Below are 9,247 nucleotides of genomic sequence, written 5' to 3' on the forward strand. Positions count from 1 at the left end.
CACGAGTCTGCACGAGACCAACACTGTCAAGGTACGAAAGTGCGATCTGAGGAGAAGAAAAAGAGCGAATAGTCGTTGACGTAGAGGTGGCAACACTCGTCCTTGCGAACAAGGCTCGGAAAACTTGTTTCTCGCGATATGCGACACGCACTATCATCGGCGGCGCGATTCGAGCGCGACGACACTTTTGTCTGTCGAGGCGTCTAACAGAACACGGCAACACGTCGCGTGCTTGTTTAGAATACACTGAATATATTTTGACCCCGTACGCGCGACGAGGCTCGACCGGCGCTTCACTTCGGGAGCGCTCGTGAGAATTCGGGTGGGGAGCCGAGTGCCGAGTCTTAGTACATACGTCCTTCCAATGTCAGTGCACTAGCGAAAGGAACTAGTTGCTCGCTCACTCGCACTTGGTAGGCTGTGCAAGTTGGCTAGTGGCAGTGGTGCATTGGTACGATGATTAGGGTGGATGGGGTAGTTCAGGAAAGGGTCAGGAGTTTAGAAGGGGACGGTATGAAAGGAAGAGGATTGATAATTAAATCTAGAGTTAGGGTTTAATCAGAACAACCAATCCTTCCTTTTCGGATGCTGGCATCTAACAAATGAGGGTTTCTGAATAAGAGTTTGGGAATTGGGATGCACCTTAGCCAACTGGAAATCCCTTGACGTTTCCTGTGCACGAATTTGTAAAAGCAAGCTTATAAATTGAACGTGAATGAATTGAAAACTTCATGATTTAAAAGAAAAATCATTTGTTCCTATTCGTGATTTTGGTCCGAATATAAAAAGTAGAATTGCCCCAAATTTGATCCAAATCGAATATACACTGGAAATAAAATTTAGGTGCGGTTTCCGTTCTGATCATAAATGGCCTTCACTTAAATCCAACATAAAATTCGCTCTTTTCGAACATAAACAGGTAGGGCCGCATGAGAGTGCGGCCCTCATGCGGTTTTTCACGCTTGACATAATTGGGAGTTAATTAAATGGGATTTTCAGTCTATGTCAGGAATAAGCGAATAAAACATGATAAATCTATCCGAGATGATTCCTAAATAATTAGGCAAATATTATATCGCAAAAACACCAAAAATAAAAGAAATAATTGCGTAAGATCATGAAGATGAAACCATCTAACTGGCTATTCCATATTTAGATTTTTTGTGAAATCATATTTCCCGAATCCTCAAAATGCTTTAACCATGCGTAACTATTTTGTTTTGTTTTGTTAACAAATCGATTTATCACGTTTTGTTCACTAAATCCTTATTTGTTATTTAACCATTACCAGAAGCACGTGAGGTGTCCCATAAGATTAACGTGGGGGAAATTGAGGTGCCGGATTCTATAAACTCCAATAAATTTTTCTCGCTTAACGGCGTTGATAGGCGAGGGGGATTTCAGTTGTTGAAAACGTGTACAGAGTAATCTCGATTACTTCTTATTACGCAATGATACGTCTTATTACGCATTATAACACATTATTACACTATTGTTACCCGGATATTCCTGCGCGATTGGAAAGGTATCACAGTCATAGAATTCACTAAAACAGTTTTATTTTGTTATCAATCATTATTGTTACAAACAATAAATAGTTCTCGAAATGTTTCAAATTAAACTCGCGCATAAACTACTTACAACTAAATAAAAGAAATAAACATTCCTTAGTGGAATAAAATCTTTTTCCCTATTCAATTTTTTAAAAAGATTTCTTGAAAATTAGTTAATATTAATTTTTGATAATAATAAAATAAAACTTTGCATGAAACTCACCTAAGCAATTTAAAAAAAAAAAGTTTTATTATCCTTTTATTAATCAACAAAAGTGAAAAATTAATGTTTTTCACACACTATCAAGCGGGGCAATTTCGGACACGTAGTTCGGATTTGAACATATTTCAGATTTTGGAAGAGTTTTGATTGTACTCATATAGAAATCTCCCGATTTCCCCCAATTTCAATTCGGCAGTGGAGAATCTCACTAGAACAACTGGACTAGTAAGTTCTGGTCAGGGCCTTTAAAGGTACTATTGAAATTTACCATTCTTTGTGTCTAGGAGAACTATCTGAGACTACTTATATCCTAATCTTGTATTTTATTCAGGCTGTAGATGGGTCCTAATTAGAATACAAGGAACGAAAAGTTCTATTCAAGAATTGGCGTTGCATGATATATAATGAATAAGTGCTAGGTGAATACCAGCCAAAATAGTTTTACAGAACTAGCCTGGCTCTCTCTAGTTTTCTAAATGGACGCTCAATCAGAAAAAGTGAAAAATATGCTGGGCCCTTCCAAATCCTGATTGCAATTTCTGCAAGGTTATATTTTTATTCATTCGAAAAAATATGAAAAAAATATCGACAAAAGGTGTTCAGTAGAAACGCAAATGTTTAAATATATATTGAATTTCTTATAAACACATGAAGAATTGCTATTAATAACTAAAAGGGTTGAGACCAATTTTTACCATTTCATGTAATTATAAATAAAATCCCGCTTTTTCACGGAATTAACAAGCATTCTTCATATGAATGGGTAGAATTTCGTGATTGTTTAAACAAACCTAATTAACAAATGCATTAGGTGTCTATTTTTCAGCGTGTACACTTTGCTCTTTTAACATAATTAACTGTTAATAACAAGTTTTCTCTTTTTTAGACATTTTAATAAAGATAAATTATTGTTATTATTATTCGTAATATAATTAACATTGTCGCACACAGTATTTAATATAGAATTTTAACAAGTAATTCGGTTTCTTTGACAAATAATTAATTTTTATCAGTTCTTAAGAATAAATTATGGCTAAGTAAATTTCAATACATCCACATAAAATATACATTTTTCAGTTAACAAAAAAAAACATTATAAGAGAAAAATTCGCTTATAAAAACGTTAAAATACGTAAAGTTTTAATGCCGAAAAATATCTAAATAATGCATTTATTAATTATGTTTTTTAAAGCAATTATCAGATGTTATCGATTTATAGAAAGAAATCTTTGCTAAATAATTGGCTGCCCATTCCGTGAAAAAGAATGTATTTCTAAACAAACATTGGATGAGTAAATATCATTGCTCAAAGTTTTATTGCTAAGTATTATATGATCGATTCAGAAGAAAAAATTTATTTATTCCATAATTAATACCTAATATGAATAATTGTTATAAAACTTGTGCATAAAATAACAAATTATTTATTAACATTTACTAATAGATCTAAAAAACTACTATCGTGCATAAATTGTTCAAATTTAGCGCGAATCAGGTGACGGATCACTGCCAATCCACACGAAAATATTTTAATTTATTTATTTGTTTATAACAAATCCAATCATTTTTTTAACATTTACTTTCCTATTGAAAGTATTTTTTCACGAAAGCCACATATTTTAAAACCATTTTTAAATTAACCAAAGCATTTTTTTAAAACGGTACATATCAAAAGTCAAACATTTTTGCAAAATTTTTGTTATTAAGTGAAAAAATAAATGCATTCTTTTCAAAAGTCGGCCATGACAGTTTGGTGCGTAATTTTATAACAATTCATTTTTTAACGTACAAGTCAGATGAAAATTGTCTTCAGAAAATTAATTTGTCCATGGACGTTATTTTTGCCGCACTTGTGGGGCGGTATATAAAGGAGATAAAAAGAAGTTGCGGTGCTTTCCACATGATGATGTGCAACTCGTCAATTTTTTTAAAGAATTCGTTTATAAAAACTTTAACTTAGATATTTAATATTAACTATCTTTCAAGAAAACTCGTTGAGAAAAATGATTTTTTCCAACGAAGAAATGTTCATTTGTTCCATTTGTTTGCACTATTTATTATTAACAATAATAATTGTGAAATTTTCGCAAAAATTTTTTCTTAATATTTTTTTTTGAAATATCATAAATATTTTAACTCAGATCAACAACTGTGATTTAAACTTCTAAAGGAATTACAGTCACAAATTGGAACTGAAATTTTTTTTCCATTTTTTTTTAAACAGATTCTGAACACACCTTCGAGTTTGACGATTACATTCTCATTGCGACCCTCGCACTTCGCGCTGAATAATTAAATTATAGTGTCGATTCTCTTTGAAAAATAAAACGGGTTAGACAAAATTGAACAGCATATAAGAAGTAGGCATATTTTAAAACTTAATGTTAATAAAATAACACATTTATTCTTTATTTTTAATTGAATAAAAGAGACCTTAGGCCGTTGACTTTAATTCCGTTCGTTGAAACTTCAGTTCTAAGCCAAATCTACTTTGATTAATTACGACTTTGAAGTTTGTCACAGATATAAATGTGAAACTTATGTAATGAATAAAAAAAAAATAACAGTCATATAAAAAGTATAAACACACCTAGATTCGTCTCCGAAAAATCTCGATGCATTTTTTTTGTTTTGAACAATTTTTTATACAATTACATTAATTTTTATGGTTCTACAATTGTTATGAAAAAATAATTGTCGGATTGAATAATGAACAAAATCATGATATTCTTTTCCAAAATACATCGAAGCGCCACACAGAAAATGTACGCTAAACAACAAATGACGGAAGTGTTAAAAAAATGGTTAAAAAAAGGCATCAAGATATTTTGGAGAGGACGACAATGGTTTGGTTCACTTTTCAATCCGAAAATTTATATTATTTATAACAAGTGCAGAAATATAAAAAGTAATGTAATTATTTGAAAACTTGTTAAAAAAAAAATGAAAATTTTTCGGCGATGAATCAAGGGATTTTTTTTATACGACTATTAGTTTTTTTCTAAATTTATTACATAAGGTCATGATCGCATCTCTTGAAAACAAAAATTACATTTTTTCGAAAATAATCTAACTTTTTACATTTTTTTCGAATTAAAAAATTAAATAGAATAGTTTCGAAATATATTTTATACCCAGTAGAATTCAGGATTAATATTTCCTAATTTATCAAAAACATATTGTTTTTCCATTTTTTGGAAATTTCCAAATGTTGAAAAGCATATAACTTGTTTAATTTATATCGAAATTAAAAATACCATGAGGTTGATTTGTAAATCTTTTGTCGTTTACCAAAATCTTTGACAACAATTTCTAAAACTCTTAAAAAAATTTCTTTCTAATTTTAAAAAAAGTTCCAACTTTTCTAATTTTGTTCCAATCGAGAAATTTAATTTTGACAGTTTTCAAATGTATTTGATATGTCGAAACTTTGAATGAAATTTCCTAATCTATCAGAAAAATATTGTTTTCTATTTTTTGAATACTTTCAAAAACTTCAAAAGTATATAACTTTTCTAATTTCCATCAAATTGAAAATTCCCTGGGATAATTTTCAAGTCTTCTAATCATCTATAAGAAAATTTGACAAAAAATTGATAAAATTCGGAAATACTCTAAATTTTTTATTTTGGTTGGGAATATCTGGTTAACGAGTAGCCTATCTTTTTTATGTTATACATATTTAATAAATTTTACAAAATATTAGTATAAAATAATAGAAGACACCAGGGGATGAGTTCTTAATCTGAAACTGTAATTAATCTTTTATAATAGGATTTCAACGAATTTTACATGTTTTGGTAGAAAATGAAATTGAATTATTTTATTCAAAATGAGATTTTTTTATTAAAAATTAATTTACACCTAATATCGATGAATAGCATTTATTACAATTTTGTAACTCACGTTGAAGATAATCATATTCTTTAAATAATGAACTTTGCATTTTTATCAATCAATTTAACAAAATTTTTGAACGCGCATTATAATAATCAATGACCTTATAGGCAGAAAACCACATGTAATAAGCTTTTTGCCACTTGGTAAACTCTTCCCTGAGAATCTTGGTTAAGTCTCCCCAATATTAGTTCATGCGTTCAATGTCATAAAATTTTTAGTAATAATTGTTTGATTATTCCGATTTATACAAAATCATTACACTACTTTGTAATGAATAACGAGATATATGATGACTGTACGAATTTTGATTACAAGAGTAGATAAATCCTTACAAAGTTGGAAAAAATTAGATTATTGAACGCAAATTTCTGCCAATTGTCGAATATCGGGCTTAGTTAAATCTCCCACTTTCCCCTGGACTTTTCACATTAAACTTAATGAAAACATAAATATTTTCTTTAAAATTAAACTAATAATTATTATATTTCAAATTAGATTGAAATTAATGAAATCTTGTATTAAAAATAACACTTTAAACAAATAAATACTTGAAAACTTATCTTGTGGGGTGAAGGTGTTGTAAAAAATGTGGGTTTTGGTGGTAGATGGAGGGTAAAGGTGTCATAACTGTTAAAATTAATAACTTTATTAAAAAATTCATCTCTTTGGTAAAAAAATGTACTATTTTTTTGAAAATTATTTTATTTTTGAAATAAATTAATTTTTTGGTGAAAAAGTAACTTTGCTACTTTTGGTTTAAATTCGAATCTCTTATAGAAAATTAATCTTTATGATTGAAAATTCGTTTCCTTATTTTTACAATGCATCCCTTGGCAGAATCTGCATTCGTTGAGATATCAAATATTACATTTTCTATCGAAAATCCATATTTGCAGGTTAAAAAATCAATTATTTTGTTTAAAAATTTACATACTGGTTCGAAAATTCAACTCTGTTTAAAAATTTAAATATTTTGTTGAAAAGCTTTTCTTTTTGTTTTAAGATGTCCACCACTACGTTTCCATTGAGAATTCTTTTTTTTAATACAACCCTTTTTGGTTAAAGATTGATATTTTTGGTTTGAAAATATGACGATTCAGTTTAAAGTTTATATTTTTAGGTTGAAAATTTAACTATTTAGTTAAAAATTAAACTATTCGGTTGTAAATGCGAATCTTTCATTAAAAAGCCAAATTTTTAACAAAACCGTTTACACTGAAAATGAAAAAGTTTAATTTTCAGTTTAAGAAAATTAACGAATTTGTTCTCTTAAAATTTAATCTAAAAACAACATTTTAATTCGATCTCCTTCGAAATAATTTTTATAACGCTGTTTTTTGTTGTTTGAAAATTAATTTTGTTTTTAACAGAAAATTCAACTATGACATTTTTGTTAGAAAATTAATTTTTTAAATTAAAGTGTGATCTTTTTTAGTTCAAAGTTTTACTAATTGTTTAAAAATGTATGGATTTTTTTTTTAAATTCGTATTTTTAGTAGAAAATTAATCGTCCTGTTTGAACATTCTTCTTGCTGATTTAGGATTCAACCATTTTTCTGGCAATCCTTTTTATTCAAAATTAATTTATTGAAGTGAAAATTAAACGTTCCATTTTTGTTAAAAAATTTATTCATATTTTTAATTGCAATCCGTTTTGGTAGAGAACTCAGCTGTTTTTTATTTGCACTTCTTTAAGTTTAAAATGATATTTTTAAGATGAAAATCATATATTTGTTTGAAACTTTTTAGATTTTGTAGAAAATTCGTAAATTTTTGTAAAAAGTAATATACTTAGTTGAAAATCAATATCTTTCATTAAGGATTCAGTTATAAAAAAAAATTCCTTTTTTGGTGAAAAATTAATTTATTTAAGAGAAAAGTCGATTATAACATTTTTGATCGAAAAATTATGTATGTAAAAAAAGATATTTTTTTGTTAAAAATATAATTTTTTTAAATCCTCTTTTTAAACAGGGAAATTAATCTTCGTGGTTAAAAATTCATCTTCTTCATTAAGGTTCAATTGTTTTTTTGAAAACTCTTTCATAGTTAGTCAAAGATTAATTTATGTAAAATAAAATTGGATTATATAATTTTTGGTAGAGAATTGATTCTTTAAATAAAAATTGATCTTTTTTAGTTGAAAATTCAACCATTTGATCGGAAATTCACATATTTCGATCAAAATTCGTGGTTTTTGTAGGAAATTAGTCTTCTTTGTTGAAAATTAATCTTTGCGATTAAGATCAAAATTATTAAGTTGCACATTCCTTTTTTTTTGTTAAAAATTAAATTCTTAACTAAAAATTTAACTACGCCACTTTCGGTGAAACATTGAAATTTTAAATTACAAATTGATATTTTTGTGTTGAAAAGTCATTTATTTGTTTCAAACATCGTCTTTTTACACTCTCATCATTTATGATTGAAAAAGTATTAGAATTGTCGGAAATTTGACTTCACAATTTTTCAACGGATCTCCACGTTTCGAGACCCCCTGAATCCGATAATCAGTTTTTTACGATAGCGCCTGTCTGTCTGTCCGTTCGGCCGTCCGTCCGTCCGTAAACACGATAACTCTAGAAAAAACGAACTGATCAAATCCATCTTTGGCACACTCTTTTAAGGTCCTAAAATAAGGGACGAGTTCGTTCACCAGTCATTTTTGATAAAAATTCAAAAAGTGAGCGCATTTTAAAAATTGTTGAGACCACTTTTTCCTGAATTTAAAAATGCTATGTAGAGAGATTTATAGTATTAAAATGGACAAATAATTTATCTTATGACTTTTTTCGATAAAAAATTCCCAGAGTTATAGCATTTTCAACATTTTTTAAATCGACAAAAATCAAAATATTAAGCGAAAACACGCACGATATGAAGAAAAAGGCAAAAGAAGAAAAACATTTCTTTTTGAAACCCCTACAAGATTATCATAACAAATTTTTGGATTTTCTTAAAAAAAATTTAATTCAAATTTTTGATTGTACAAAAAATAATGAAAATAAAAAATTCCATTTTGTGGGCAAAGTATGTAGGATACGAAAAAAGATGAACTAACAAAAATTGTTATGCCAAAAAAGATCCACAATTTCGTTACGAAAAAAATAAAATAAAAATGTGTGGAAAAACGACGAAAGTTACAAGAGACAAAAAGATTCAACAAAACCTGTTTTTAAATGTCTGTCGGAAATCGAGCGCGCAGCACGAGTGTCACGATGATAATGTGTACTTCAAAACCTACAGAGCTTTGAGAATCTTAATCTATACTCAAGTAAACAATTCAGAATATGAAGACGCCCATGAATACTGGAATATGAAAGTGATTTTTTTGATACAGTTTTATTAAACTATTCCAAATGCAAAGAATAAATATCCGAGCGCGAAGCGCGAGGTGTAATTATGTGCAAGCGCGAGATTCATCCATTAATAAATTTCAACTAATTTGTTGAAAATTTAGTTGTTTGTTGTTAAATATTAATTCTTTCAACTAAAAAAGAATATTCCTATTTCTGGTTCTATATATTTATATTTTAAATAAAAGATTTATCTTTTTTAGTTGAACACTCCA

The sequence above is a fragment of the Belonocnema kinseyi genome, chromosome 3 (assembly GCF_010883055.1).
Source record: "Belonocnema kinseyi isolate 2016_QV_RU_SX_M_011 chromosome 3, B_treatae_v1, whole genome shotgun sequence".
In the NCBI taxonomy this organism is placed as follows: domain Eukaryota; kingdom Metazoa; phylum Arthropoda; class Insecta; order Hymenoptera; family Cynipidae; genus Belonocnema; species Belonocnema kinseyi.